This window comes from Panulirus ornatus, chromosome 33 (assembly GCF_036320965.1).
Source record: "Panulirus ornatus isolate Po-2019 chromosome 33, ASM3632096v1, whole genome shotgun sequence".
In the NCBI taxonomy this organism is placed as follows: Eukaryota; Metazoa; Arthropoda; class Malacostraca; order Decapoda; family Palinuridae; genus Panulirus; species Panulirus ornatus.
Window position 1 is genome coordinate 9,808,405 of NC_092256.1, and position 14,069 is coordinate 9,822,473.

Genomic DNA, 14,069 nt, shown 5'->3' on the forward strand with positions numbered 1-14,069 from the left:
ATACCTTCCACAGAGCATCTCTATCAACTCTATCATATGCCTTCTCCAGATCCATAAATTCTACATACAAATCCATTTGCTTTTCTAAATATTTCTCACAAACGTTCCTCAAAGCAAACACCTAATCCACACATCCTCTACCACTTTCGAAACCACACTGCTTTTCCCCAATCTGATGCTCTGTACATGCCTTCACCCTCTCAAGCAATACCCTCCCATATAGTTTACCAGGAATGCTCAACAAACTTATACCTCTGTAATTTGAGCACTCACTCTTATCCCCTTTGCCTTTGTACAATGGCACTATGCAAGCATTCCGCCAATCCTCAGGCACCTCACCATGAATCATACATACATTAAATAACCTTACCAACCAGTCAACAATACAGTCACCCCCTTTTTTAATAAATTCCACTGCAATACCATCCAAACCCGCTGCCTTGCCGGATTTCATCTTTCACAAAGCTTTTACTACTTCTTCTATGTTTACCAAATCATTTTCCCTAACCATCTCACTTTGCACACCACCTCGACCAAAACACCCTATATCTGCCACTCTATCATCAAACACATTCAACAAATCTTCAAAATACTCACTCCATCTCCGTCTCACATCACCACTACTTTATCACCTCCCCATTAGCCCCCTTCACTGAAGTTCCCATTTGCTCCCTTGTCTTACGCACTTTATTTACCTCCTTCCAGAACATCTTTTTATTCTCCCTAAAATTTAATGATACTCTCTCACCCCAACTCTCATTTGCCCTCTTTTTCACCTCTTGCACCTTTCTTTTGACCTCCTGCCTCTTTCATTTATACATCTCCCACTCATTTGCATTTTTTCCCTGCAAAAATCGTCCAAATGCCTCTCTCTTCTCTTTCACTAATAATCTTACTTCTTCATCCCACCACTCACTACCCTTTCTAATCAACCCACCTCCCACGCTTCTCATGCTACAAGCATCTTTTGCGCAAGCCATCACTGCTTCCCTAAATACATCCCATTCCTCCCCCAGTCCCTTACCTCCTTTGTTCTCACCTTTTTCCATTCTGTACTCATTCTCTCCTGGTACTTCCTCACACAAGTCTCCTTCCCAAGCTCACTTACTCTCACCACTCTCTTCACCCCAACATTCTCTCTTCTTTTCTGAAAACCTCTACAAATCTTCACCTTCGCCTCCACAAGGTAATGATCAGACATCCCTCCAGTTGCACCTCTCAGCACATTAACAGCCAAAAGTATCTCTTTCGCGTGCCTATCAATTAACACGTAATCCAATAACGCTCTCTGGCCATCTCTCCTACTTACATACGTATACTTAAGTATATCTCGCTTTTTCAACCAGGTATTCCCAATCACCAGTCCTTTTTCAGCACATAAGCCTTCGAGGAGGATGAGCACTCCACGCGTGACTCCTTCTTCTGTTTCCCCTTTTAGAAAGTTAAAATACAAGGAGGGGAGGGTTTCTGGCCCCCCGCTCCCGTCCCCTTTAGTCGCCTTTTACGACACGTGAGGTATGCATGGGAAGTATACTTTGTCGCTGTCTTCCGCGTTAGCTAGGTAGCGCAAGGAAACGGACGAAAGAATGGAACAACCCACCCACATACACATGTATAAACATACACGCCCACACACGCACATGTACATACCAATACATTTCAACGTATACATACACAGACATATACATATATACACATGTACATATTTGTACATGCTGCCTTCATCCATATTCGCCGCCACCCCGCAACACATGAAATGACACCCCCTTCCCCCCGCGTACGCTCCAGGTATCGCTAGGAAAGGCCACATTCGTCCACACTCAGTCTTTAGCTGTCATTTGTAATGCACCGAAACCACAGCTCCCTTTCCACATCCAAGCTCCACAAAACTTCCCATGGTTTACCCCAGACGCTTCACATTCCCTGGTTTAATCCATTGACAGCACGTCGACCCCGGTATACCACATCCTTCCAATTCACTCTATTCCTTGCACGCCTTTCACCCTCCTGCATGTTCAGGCCCCGATCGCTTAACATCTTTTTCACTCCATCCTTCCTCCTCCAATTTGGACTCCTACTTCTCGTGCCCTCCACCTCTGACACATATATCCTTTTTGTCAATCTTTCCTCACTCATTCTATCTAAGTGACTAAACCATTTCAATACAACCTCTTCTTCTCTCTCAACCACACTCTTTTTACTACTACACATTTCTCTTACCCTTTCATCACTTACGCGATCAAACCACCTCGCACCACATATTGTCCTCAAACTTCTCATTTCTAACACATCCACCCTTTTCCGCACAACCTTATCTATCGCCCATGCCTCACAACCATATAACATAGTTGGAACCACTATTCCTTCAAACACCCATTTTTGCTCTCCGAGACAACGTTCTCGCCTTCACCTCATTTTTCAACGCTCCCAGAACCTTCGCCCCCTCCCCCACCTTGTGACTCACTTCCTCTTCCATGGTTTCATCCGCTGCCAAATCCTCTCCCAGATATCTGAAATACTTCACTTCCTCAAGTTTTTCTCCATTCAAACTTACCTCCCAGTCTACTTGTCTCTCATCCCTACTGAACCTAATAACCTTGCTCTTATTCACATTTACTCTCAGCTTTCTTCTTTCACACACTACCATACTCCGTCACCAGCTTCTGCAGTTTCTCGCCCGAATCAGCCACCAGCGCTCTATCATCAGTGAACAACAACTGACTCGCTTCCCAAGCTCTCATCCGCATCAGACTGCATACTTGCCCCTCTTTCCAAAACTCTTGCATTCACCTCCCTAACAACCCCATCCATAAACAAATTAAACAACCATGGAGACATCATGCACCCATGCCGCAAACCGACATTCACTGGGAGCCAATCACTTTCCTCTCTTCCTACACGTACACATGCCTTACATCCTCGATAAAAACATTTCATTGCTTCTAGCAACTTACCTCCCACACCATATATTCTTAACACCTTCCACAGAGCTTCTCTATCAACTCTACCATATGCCTTCTCCAGATCCATAAATGCTACATACAAATCCATTTGCTTTTCTAAGTATTTCTCACATACATTTTTCAAAGCAAACACCTGATCCACACATCCTCTACCACTTCTGAAACCACACTGCTCTTCCCCAATCTAATGCTCTGTACATGCCTTCACCCTCTCAATCAATACCCTCCCCATATGATTTACCAGGAATACTCAACAAACTTATACCTCTGTAATTTGAGGACTCAATTTTATCCCCTTTGCCTTTGTACAATGGCACTATGCAAGCATTCCGCCAATCCTCAGGTACCTCACCATGAATCATACATAAATCAAATAACCTTACCAACCAGTCAACAATACAGTCACCCCTTTTTTTATAAATTCCACTGCAATACCATCGAAACCTTTCTCTTAACCTCGTAGGAGGCAAGTTGTTAGAAGCAGTTTTTATCGAGGATGTAAGGTATGTGTACGTGTAGGAAGAGAGGAAAGTGATTGGTTCTCAGTGAATGTAGGTTTGCGGCAGGGGTGTATGATGTCTCCATGGTTGTTTAATTTGTTTATGGATGTGGTTGTTAGGGAGGTGAATGCAAGAGTTTTGGAAAGAGGGGCAAGTATGCAGTCTGTTGTGGATGAGAGAGCTTGGGAAGTGGGTCAGTTGTTGTTCGCTGATGATATATCGCTGGTGGCTGATTCATGTGAGAAACTGCAGAAGCTGGTGATTGAGTTTGGTAAAGCGTTTGAAAAAAGAAAGCTGAGAGTAAATTTGACTAAGAGCAAGGTTATTAGGTACAGTAGGGTTGAGGGACAAGTCAAGTGGGAGGTAAGTTTGAATGGAGAAAAACTGGAGGAAGTGAACTGTTTTAGATATCTGGGAGTGGATTTAGCAGCGGATGGAACCTTGGAAGTGGAAGTGAATTATAGGGTGGGGGAGGGGGCGTAAGTTCTGGGAGTGTTGAAGAATGCGTGGAAGTCGAGAACATTATCTTGGAAAGCAAAAAGGGGTATGTTTGAAGGAATAGTAGTTCCAACAATGTTATATGGTTGCGAGGCTTGGGCTTTAGATAGAGTTGTGGATGTGGATGTGCTGGAAATGAGATGTTTGAGGACAATGTGTGGTTTGAGGTGGTTTGATCGAGTAAGCAATAATAGGGTAAGAGTGATGTGTGGTAATAAAAAGAGTGTGGTTGAGAGAGCGGAAGAGGGTGTTTTGAAATGGTTTGGTCACATAGAGAATGATTGAGGAAAGATTGACAAAGAGGATATATGTGTCAAGAGATGGAGGGAACGAGGAGAAGTGGGAGACCAAATTGGAGGTGGAAAGATGGAGTGGAAAAGATTGTGAGTGATCGGGGCCTGAACATGCAGGAGGGTGAAAGGCGTGCAAGGAATAGAGTGAATTGGAACGATGTCGTATACCGGGGTCGACGTGCTTTCAATGGATTGAACCAGGGCATGTGAAGCGTCTTGGGTAAACCATGGAAAGTTCTGTGGGGCCTGGATGTGGAAAGGGAGCTGTGGTTTCGGTGCATTATTACATAACAGCTAGAGACTGAGTGTGAACGAATGTGGCCTTTGTTGTCTTTTCCTAGAGCTACCTCGCACACATGAGGGGGAGGGTTTTTTTTATTTCATGTGTGGTGGGGTGGCGATGGGAATGAATAAAGCAGACAGTATGAATTATGTGCATTTGTATATATGTATATGTCTGTGTGTGTAGATATATTTATACGTTGAGATGTATAGGTATATATATTTGCGTGTGTGGACGTTTATGTATATACATATGTATGTGGGCGGGTTGGGCCATTCTTTCGTCTGTATCCTTGCGCTACCTCGCTAACGAGGGAGACAGCGACAAAGCAAATATATATATATATATATATATATATATATATATATATATATATATATATATATATATATATATATATATATATAAAGCCTTACAGCTTTACTGATATTGCCATGTCGTCATCAGTCTTATCGTAGATAGTATAACTGTATTTTCCCTCAGAGAAATATATCTTACTCCATATCGCCATCCACTCTAGGTTATGTCATTGTCAGCGGCGGGTCTGGTGTTTTCAGAAAGGGGGAGGGCGTTCAAACAGTGGCGTAGGGGGATCGGGGGTTGGGGGCACTGTGGGGGTAGGACGTGTATCAGTGGCAATCTTGGGGGCCGCCTTCTTGTCAACATGACCTTGGACTCTCTCTCTCTCTCTCTCTCTCTCTCTCTCTCTCTCTCTCTCTCTCTCTCTCTCTCTCAGCTTGATAATGTGGTAGATTACGCATGATTGGACCCTCACCATCTTCACACGAGAGCGCCTACTCTCCGTGAATTTGATTGCGAGAGAGGTTTACCCATTTGATGCCTTTGCCCGCGAACGAGTAAAGCGTCGCCTTGGTGTAAACAGAATGACAATGACGTAATCTCGGGGTGGGGCGGCCAGGGGCATTAGCCTGTTCAAGTTATTCTATCTAGTGTCACAGGAGCGGTCGCCTCGTTTACGTCCATACAAAGACTAGCCTCTACTAACCCCCGCCCGTCACCACAGACACCTTGTCCTATATACCTTCTACTGTGAATGTCGTAAACCATCGGTGAACAAGTGCACATACAGAGCTTAGGTTTCGATTACAGGATAACGAAGCCAACCAAAGATATTCTTACAGTGAAGAACGACACACCATATGCTCAAGTCAGTAAAGAACCAGTAACCGAGATGTTCAGGGTTAACTTGATTGTTTAAAAATACACAGAGAAGATAATGAGTGATGAGTTCAAGGTGAAGTTTATACTTTAAATAGACAGAGAAGATAATGAATGATAACGGACAGAACCACAAAGTGCATGTGTAGGCGTCATTGATATTTCAATTGCTAACGTTCTCATTAATAGACACGGAAATATGTTGTATAGAAGGTTGTACAATAGTGATGAGAACAGACAGGAATTAATTCACGTCTATCACAAACATCTTTGACGTTTTGTACAACTGAGGGTGGGAAATGAATTATACTGAAAATGTTCAAAATGTTCATGCTACTAATGAAATTGAGAGTTCAACTATTCAGCAGTGGAGCCCCGAACATTCTTAGTTCATTTTGTGCTAAGGTTTTTTCACCATTGCCTGCCGAGTTGAGAACAGATGTAACACTGAGGAAATGAGTGAAGGGATCCTCCAACTATTTGGCAAGTGGCGGTAAGCCTAGTCGCAAAGTGTGTCTCGGGCATTTGGTGCAGCCCAGATGTTCTCTCGTCTCAGTAGCTGAGGACGGGGTGCGCGAACCAAGGTCAATTTTGTTAATGGGGCCCCCACGGCCAATGAGGTGAGAGAGAGAGAGAGAGAGAGAGAGAGAGAGAGAGAGAGAGAGAGAGATTGGAGCCACAGCAGCAGTGACGCTACAACCACAGTAGCAGTGACGTTACAGCCACAGCAGCAGGGACGTTACAGCCATAACAGCAGTGAAGTTACAGCCACAGCAGTAATGACGTTACAGCCACAGCAGTAATGACGTTACAGGAACAGTAGTAATGACGTTACAGGCACAGAAGTTGTGACGTTACAGCCACAGCAGTAATGACGTTACAGCCACGGCAGTGATGACGTTACAGGCACAGTAGTAATGACGTTACAGGCACAGTAGTAATGACGTTACAGGCACAGTAGTAATGACGTTACAGGCACAGAAGTTGTGACGATACAGCCACAGAAGCTGTGACGTTACAGCCACAGCAGTAATGACGTTACAGCCACAGCAGTAATGACGTTACAGCCACAGCAGTAATGACGTTACAGGCACAGAAGTTGTGACGTTACAGCCACAGCAGCTGTGACGTTACAGGCACAGCAGCATGACATAGTTGCTACAGAGGCGATGACGTAGAAGCCACAGCAGCTATGACGTTACAGCCACTGAAGCTATGACGTAGTAGCCACATCAGCTGTGACGTTACAGCCACAGAAGCTATGACGTAGTAGTCACAGCAGCTGTGACGTTACAGCCATAGAAGCTATGACGTAGTAGCCACATCAGCTGTGACGTTACAGCCACAGAAGCTATGACGTAGTAGCCACATCAGCTGTGACGTTACAGCCACAGAAGCTATGACGTAGTAGCCACATCAGCTGTGACGTTACAGCCATAGAAGCTATGACGTAGTAGTCACAGCAGCTGTGACGTTGCAGTCACAGAAGCTATGACGTAGTAGTCACAGCAGCTGTGACGTTACAGCCATAGAAGCTATGACGTAGTAGCCACAGCAGCTGTGACGTTACAGCCACAGAAGCTCTAACGTAGTAGCCACAGCAGCTGTGACGTTACAGCCACAGAAGCTATGACGTGTAGCCACAGCAGGTGTGACGTACTGCAGCCACAACAGGAATAACCTCAATGCATTGACAGGTCTCTGGCTGTCGTCATTAACAAACAACGGCGGTGCGTGAGGCGCGGGAGGGTGGACGTGTTTGCGCATGTGCCACGGACGAAGGCATTAAATCACATCGCCATTGTCAAGTTGAATAATGGAACTCGACAGGTTTATCGGAAAATTCCAGTGTAATTGGTTTTTGTTTTTTTCTTTTTATGATGCGCTTATTTAATACAGCCGTTCGCCCAAATCACCAACGCCGTCAAACATGTCTCTCTTCTCGTGGAATCCCAAGAGTGTCGAGAGCCTGGTGCAGGCAGTGTTGTGGCTTCCTATTGGTCGCGCAGCTCATGGACTCCGAGGCAGGCCACCAATCACGGGCTGTTGACGACAGGGTCACTCCTTAATCATTGGTCCTCCAGGCATTGCGTGTTCGGACGGACCACAGGTTCTTCTTCCTTCAGTATTCATGGCCAGCGTAATCAGGCACTCGGTAAAGAGATATAGAGAAGTCAAATAGCCTGACAGCTGCATGTGAAGACCTCGTATTTCACATTATAGACAATGAATACGAAATGACCCGTAACATTATTGTCGTGGTGACGACGGATCAAAGCTAGAATGGTGAGGGAGCTGCAATTGTCATCTTCATCTACTGCATATGGTGATGGCTTCAACACATGCTTCTCATGGTGTTCACAGGGGAAATGTATCACACGCACACACACACTTATATATATATATATCTTTTCTTTCATGCTATTCGCCATTTCCCGCGTTAGCGAGGTAGCGTTAAGAACAGAGAACTGGGCCTTTGAGGGAATATCCTCATCTGGCCCCCTTCTCTGTTCCTTCTTTGGAAGGAAAAAAAAAAAAAAGAGGGGAGGGTTTCCAGCCTTCCGCTCCCTTCCCTTTTAGTCGCCTTCTACGACACGCAGGGAATGCGTGGGAAGTATTCTTTCTCCCCTATCCCCAGGGATAACATATATATATATATATATATATATATATATATATATATATATATATATATATATATGTATATATATATCTTTCTTCTTTCAAACTATTCGCCATTTCCCGCACTAGCGAGGTAGCGATTAAGAACAGAGGACTGGGCCTTTGAGGGAATACCCTCACCTGGCCCATATATATATATATATATATATATATATATATATATATATATATATATATATATATATTACCTTTGGTCCAGGAGGCACAGGCGTGATGTTGTGGGTGTGTATCTGTGTGTGTGTGTGTGTGTGTACAGAGAGTGCAGGGCATTTGAGTGGTAAGTGCTTGATGTCATGTATATGGTAGCTGCCTGCCTCGTAGGCATGAAGGGTCTCGGGATATGTTGAAACGGTGTTGGTAGTGATCGTTGATGTGCAGAGCGTTAGACGTGTAATTGCTACTCGTGTTTGGTCTGGGGAGTGTGGTTTCTGATGAGCGTACGTACGTTTGGTGGGTAGGTGTTTACGACTAAGTTGTGGGAAGTGGGTTGTTGATTGCTAATGGGGGTTAGTTTGGGGTGCATGTGTTTTGTTTTTGTTGTTAATTGCTTATGGGGTTAGTTTGGGGGTGCATGTGTTTTGTTTGTGTTGTTAATTGCTTATGGGGTTAGTTTGGGGTGCATGTGTTTTGTTTGTGTTGTTAATTGCTTATGGGGTTAGTATAGGGGTGCATGTGTTTTGTTTGTGTTGTTAATTGCTTATGGGGTTAGTTTGGGGTGCATGTGTTTTGTTTGTGTTGTTAATTGCTTATGGGGTTAGTATGGGGGTGCATGTGTTTTGTTTGTGTTGTTAATTGCTTATGGGGTTAGTTTGGGGTGCATGTGTTTTGTTTGTGTTGTTAATTGCTTATGGGGTTAGTATAGGGGTGCATGTGTTTTGTTTGTGTTGTTAATTGCTTATGGGGTTAGTTTGGGGTGCATGTGTTTTGTTTGTGTTGTTAATTGCTTATGGGGTTAGTATGGGGGTGCATGTGTTTTGTTTGTGTTGTTAATTGCTTATGGGGTTAGTTTGGGGTGCATGTGTTTTGTTTGTGTTGTTAATTGCTTATGGGGGTTAGTTTGGGGTGCATGTGGTTTGTTTGTGTTGTTAATTGCTTATGGGGTTAGTATAGGGGTGCATGTGTTTTGTTTGTGTTGTTAATTGCTTATGGGGTTAGTATAGGGGTGCATGTGTTTTGTTTGTGTTGTTAATTGCTTATGGGGTTAGTTTGGGGTGCATGTGTTTTGTTTGTGTTGTTAATTGCTTATGGGGTTAGTTTGGGGTGCATGTGTTTTGTTTGTGTTGTTAATTGCTTATGGGGTTAGTTTGGGGTGCATGTGTTTTGCTTGAGTTGTATTTGTTTGGAGTTTGGAGGTCTACGGGTAGAGGTTGCTGAAGTGTAAGGCAAGAGTAAGATTTTGGTTTCTGCTTGGGAGCTGTTAGTGAGAGTGGTTTGGGTGGGAGGGAGGGAGTCTAGTTTTTGTTGCACAGAAGCGAGTGGCGAGCATGTCAAGGCGGGATTGTATCGTGATGATCTTTGTTTCATTGTGTCGGTGATGGAATATCTGTGATTGCTAGGTAGCCAGTGATTGTCCCTGAGTGCAGCATTGTCTTGGTTTGCAGCTTTCGTTACATTGGCTTTGGAGAGTTTGAAAGACTATAAGTAGTCGAAACTAAGTTTAAAGAGGAGCAGAGGAATGGGTTGATTACGGGGTTGATAGATTTTTTTTTTCTTTCCTGTTTAAATCTAGTGCCAGTTAAGTGTTCTGAGGGCATTTACGTAGCGTGTTGAGTTTGTGTTGATCCCATTGGTGTGGGGACTGAATATCACGTGTGCGTACCGTGGTGATGCTTTAGAATGGTTGGTGTTTTGCTCATTGGGAGAGACTGTCCATGCGAGGTGAGTGGAGGATGGGAGCCGAATTCATGTTTGTGTCGGGGATTGAGAGAGTGATTGAAGACTTTACTGCAGATGCAGACAGTCTCTTGTAGGTGGACCATAGTTCTAATTGTGTAGTGTTGCGTTCCCTGGTGATGCATTAGAATGGTTGGTGTGTTGCTCATTGTGTAATGTTGCGCTGCCTTTCTGATGTTGCTGCTTTGGTGTCTGGGTGTTGTGATGTGATTTTGAGGTCGTCTTCATACGAAAGGACCCCTGATGGTGAACTTTGCCTGAGGTAGTGGGAGGTCATGTGGGAAGAGATTGAAGAGAGCTCGAGACAGAACTGCTCCTTGGGAACTCCATTGTAGAGTTTAGGTAAGCATTTTGGAATGACTCAATTGTGAGTGACTCTGGCGTGTCGTCTTCGGTGAGGGTGTCTCACTGGGAGACATTGTCGTCATAACACAGCCTTGGGCTGCTGGAGCCTTTAGAATGGCACTGGGTAACATTAGGACTCTTTGATAGAAATTGGTCATATGGTGTGATTACGAAATGACTTGAGTACAGTACCCCAGTTGACGCCAAGTGTACACTGAACGATTGTTTTCTAAGGGTAGGATGAATAACGGGGTTGGATGTAAGCCACTTTCTTGTCCCGCACTCGAACTCGGGGCCTGTAAGAGTCGTGGGGTCGTAATGCCTAACTGGTACACTAGGGAGGCCATTCTCCATTGATCAAAAACACTCTTTTTTTTTTTTTCCTTTGTCGACTACCTCTCTTCTGTATATGGTGTTTGCGCAGAAATAAAGAACGCCAAATGGCTCGTGTATCACACGTCATTACATTGTAAATAAATTTTCGTATTCAAGATCACTTCGTGAATATGTACTATTACTTTTTTTTTCTATGACCTGTATATGATATTGATCATGTTCTGTGAGCCCAGTAGCCACGTAACTCATGTTGTGAGTTCTGCGTCATACAACCACCACGCAGAATGATTTCTGCATTTCTCACAAGAGAAGCCATTTTTTTTGCAGAACAAGCTGTATAAGGAATGAGTAAATGACCACCAGGTTGAGAGAGCTCTATTTGCTCTATCCCTCACCACAGTTCACCTTACATGGCAGTATAGTTATAAGTGTAGAAAAGGTAGATTGTTTTGAGGTCCTGTATTCGATGAATGAACCATGATCTCCCTTCAATAGCCCAGCAGTCCATTATTTAGGATGGCAGACACAAAGATCGCCCAGCCTGCCTCGTCGGGAAACGAACTTTGACGTGTAACTTCAACCTTTTCACGACTTGAGACGTTCGAATGAGAGATACCCATCAGATTTTAAACATTGGTTTGCCCATCCGTCCGAAGAAGTGAACGGCTTAAGCCTTGCCTGAATTATGTCCCGAAATGATAGATGTAAACTGGAACTTATAGATGTAAACTGGAACTTATAGATGTAAACTGGAACTTATAGAATGTAAACTGGAACTTATAGATGTAAACTGGAACTTATGATGTAAACTGGAACTTATAGATGTAAACTGGAACTTATAGATGTAAACTGGAACTTATAGATGTAAACTGGAACTTATGATTTAAACTGGAACTTACAGATGTAAACTGGAACTTATAGAGTGTAACTGGAACTTATAGATGTAAACTGGAACTTATAGATGTAAACTGGAACTTATAGAGTGTAAACTGGAACTTATGATGTAAACGAACTTAAAGAGTGTAAACTGGAACTTATAGATGTAAACTGGAACTCATAGATGTAAACTGGAACTTAAACTGGCTTATTACTTGAAGAAAAAACTCCTGCTTATGGTCATGGGACTAAATATAACCGTGTTTCATATTTGTCTATCAATATTTCCAACCAATCGCGTGTTGATTGCCCCACCTTAACTCAACTACGTTGCTGGTGCTGTAAGCGTTCCACGAACCACCCTTCTAGTCATCAAGGTCTTATATATATATATATATATATATATATATATATATATATATATATATATATATATATATATATGTTATATATGGGAGACGGTGTTAATCATACGACCTTGTAACCAGTCATCGGTGGAATTGATGCAGGGGGGGAAAGGTAAACGCTTCGGGTGTGGAAAGTAGACTAAGTCACGCGAGACTTGCTGCTCAGTGTTGGAGGTCACCCGGGCGAGAGAGACCCCGGCGACGCATCGGTACCACTACCAGAACCAAGAACCTGGACCATCCAGGAATATACCCGAAGTGTATATCAGATATCCAAAGAATATATCAGATACCCGAAGAATATATCATATATCCGAAGAATATATCGTATACCCGAATATATCATATCCAAAGAATATATCATATACCCGAAGAATATATCATATACCCGAAGAATATATCATATACCCGACGAATATATCATATACCCAGAGAATATATCATATACCCGAAGAATATATCATATACCCGAAGAATATATCATACCAAAGAATATATACCCAGAGAATATGTCATATACCCAAAGAATATGTCATATATCCAAAGAATATATCATATACCGAGAGAATATATCATATACCCAGAGAATATATCATATACCCGAAGAATATATCATATACCCGAAGAATATATCATATATCCGAAGAATATATCGTATACCCGAAGAATATATCATCCAAAGAATATATCATATACCCCAAAGAATATATCATATACCCGAAGAATATATCATATACCCGAAGAATATATCATATATCCGAAGAATATATCGTATACCCGAATATATCATATCCAAAGAATATATATACCCGAAGAATATATCATATACCCGAAGAATATATCATGTATCCAAAGAATATATCATACACCCGAAGAATATATCATATCCAAAGAATATATCATATACCCGAAGAATATATCATATACCCGAAGAATATATCATATACCCAAAGAATATATCATATACCCAAAGAATATATCGCATCCAAAGAATGTATCATATACCCAAAGAATATGTCATATGTACCCAAAGAATATATCATATACCCAAAGAATATATCGTATACCCAGAGAATATATCATATCCTCATTATTATAAGAAATGAGTAATCTTTAACCTACTGCTGTGGAAGACCAGCTGTTGTTGAAAATTGTAAATGATGTATAGAGACTCAAATTTATATTGATATGTGAAAGAAAAGTTCAATAATCTAGGATTCCCTTGCGGACTTTGGTATTGACTTGTGGAACGTTGCGGTTAAACCTCACAAGACTGCATGTATGTACAAGTGATTGTATTATGTAGCGACAGACTTCAGGGAAAAAAAAAAAAAAAGGGAAATTGTTCATCGCGAAAAATCAAGACATGGTGAGTTTACTCTGTACCCCGTGAGTGGCAGATGAATCTTGACCAGATACACTCACAGTACCATCGTAAACATTGTGAAGAAAGTGCAAGTAAAACAACAGTACAAATGTTAATTTTCAAGACGTATTTGCCTCTCCCCCTCCTTTGCGAGGTAGCGTTAGGAACAAACGAACAATGGCCTCATTTGCCCGCATCCATTGTCTAGCTGACACATTACACATTAGCTGTTTACCAGTCCCCATCACCACCACCGCATGAAGGCTGGACTAAGCTAGGCTAGGAAAGAGTGACGCGGGAGTACGGAGCTAAAACATACCTCCTCACACCTGAGACCCTCATAGTATTATGCAAACCCCATGACTGACTTGACTCACTCCCTCCACCTCCACGGGGCTCCTGCAGCGTCAGAGGCAGCACGGCAGTCACCATGAGGGAAATGATAGAC

At 42.7% G+C, this 14,069-nt stretch overlaps 1 protein-coding gene across 9 annotated transcripts in view; it reads left to right on the forward strand.

Moving 5' to 3' along the window:
- LOC139759444 (uncharacterized) overlaps nucleotides 1-14,069 on the forward strand; it is a 131,031-nt gene that overhangs the window by 39,264 nt on the left and 77,698 nt on the right. For 2 of the 9 annotated variants that reach the window (XM_071681569.1, XM_071681576.1), the window contains exon 1: nucleotides 5,507-5,705. The exons of 5 other annotated variants lie outside the window; for them this stretch is intronic. The gene's annotated coding sequence lies outside the window, so the exon portion shown is untranslated. Of the gene's footprint in view, nucleotides 1-5,506; nucleotides 5,706-5,816; nucleotides 6,210-14,069 lie in introns of those variants that run through there. 2 more of the 9 variants (XM_071681578.1, XM_071681571.1) reach the window with 2 other exon arrangements.